Raw genomic sequence first — 1,998 nt, 5'->3', positions numbered from 1 at the left:
ACATACTATATAAGTTGCCCTCAATAAATCATAATTAAACTGATCTGCAATCTTAAATCACCTTTTCTACTTTCTAGGGAAGTGATATAGTAATTTGTGTGTTGGGAAGGGCTGCTCCTTTAATTTACAGAACAGAGAAAAAGTTAAAAAAAAGAAAAGAAACACGTAGAAAATGTTCTGAAATGTACCGGTTTTTGGTAAATGGTTTCTTTCATCAATGTCACAGGCACCAGTGAGGACCAGCGGTGTAACAAGTTTGCAAATTTAATTAGAGCGAGTTTTGAGTTTCTAAAGCGCCACCTTAGTGGAAAACCATCTCTTTTTTTCTGATATGCTTCAGTATCCTTCAGATGACGTTTTTTCCTTGTTTGCAGAAATCTCTTCTGGGATAGTTAGCAGTAGGTTCAGTTCCTACCTCTTTTGACTTTGGGTAAAGCTGGTTGACTAATGAGAGATTTGTTGTTTTGGTAGACTACATTTTTTAGACCAATGGAAATACACACTTGTTATGATGAATGAAATAAATTTTTAAGGCTCTTCCTATCAGCATTTTTTATTTAAATACCTCACTTTTGGGGATGATCCTGAGGGGATTGCTGCTCTTCAAACTTGTAAAGACACCCAAAATAGGTCACTTAGTAGTCATTCTAATTTTTTTATCCTTCTGAGAGTAGTAGCCTCAACTTCCGTCTGTGCTGAGAAAGACAAGACGATTCCAGGCAGAAATTTTTTCCTGAAGAAAAAAAACACCAAACCCATTGCCATCGAGTTGATTCCAACTCATGGCGACCCTATAGGACAGAGTGAAACTGCCCCACAGGGTTTAAGGAGCAGCTGGTGTATTTGAACTGCCTACCTTTTGGTTAGCAGCCAATCTCTTAACCACTGTGCCAATTACTGCCTTTTCCAGAAGTTCTGTTTTAGGGTAAATGGCTGATCAATGGAAAGTATGTATTGGACCTTGATGCGTCCCAACACTGAGGGATTTCAAGGGTGTGCATCTATTAGATGTTGTCTAAGGTGTAGCAAAGAGCCTTTAAAAATTGTAATCCATAAACTTCTTCCTGTAGACTCGTGTTGGTACCTAATTTAATTTTCCCTCAGTTTGAATACCAGTATTTCCCTTCATCCCCAACCAAAAAACAAAAACAAACCCATTGCCATTGAGCTGATTTTGACTCATAGCGACCCTATAGGACAGAGTAGAACCGTCTGATAGAGTTTCCAAGGAGCGGCTGGTGGATTCGAATTGCCAACCTTTTGGTTAGCAGCCGAGCTCTTAACTACTGCACCGTTCATCTCTCTGAAGAATAAATTTTTCTTCCCCTATGGTCTCTTGAGGGTCATTCTGGGTTTGCTACTATTCTGCATGTACACAGACCATGGAAAGCATCTTCCAGAGGCTTCTGTTATATTTTCCACTGAAGTCCTATTTCTGAATGGGAGAGGAAGAGTGAAAAGCAAATGTCACTAAGGCTTGAGTTCTCAGCCATGTTCCCCCTTCAGCTTCCTCACCATAAGCCAGACCCTTTGAATACAAAGTTGGTGGTAATATCCTATCTAAGTGGAGGATTGAGGGCCTCTAACAAATGTTTATTGAATGCCTACTGTGTGCTTAGCCCTAAGTAAGACCCTTGTGGGGGCAGTGGAAAGGGCAGAATATGCTCCGCAGATCCATGGAGGAATGAAGGCATGTACGTGGAAAAGAGTACGACAGATCTGTATGCACATTCTGTGTTGAACCCTAAGTTCTGACTTTCTGTCATGTACTTTCCTGGTGTCCCAGAAAAGGATCATCCTGTCTGTGGTTATGGATACCTACCCTGTGAAGATATTTCTTCCCTAACAAAGGCATCCCTTATACCCTTTCAGCCCAAAGGCCTTCCGGAATTTTCTGGATCTGGTGCTAATGTTATAGAACTTTTTCATTTTGCCTTATTCCCAGCCTTTGTGTATCCAGATACATATTAATGTAATATAATCACCTATAATCCTTAG

Source organism: Trichechus manatus, unplaced genomic scaffold (genome assembly GCF_000243295.1).
Source record: "Trichechus manatus latirostris isolate Lorelei unplaced genomic scaffold, TriManLat1.0 scaffold00063, whole genome shotgun sequence".
Taxonomy (NCBI): domain Eukaryota; kingdom Metazoa; phylum Chordata; class Mammalia; order Sirenia; family Trichechidae; genus Trichechus; species Trichechus manatus.
The sequence above is the reverse complement of the archived record's forward strand: the minus strand, read 5'-3'. Positions refer to the sequence as shown.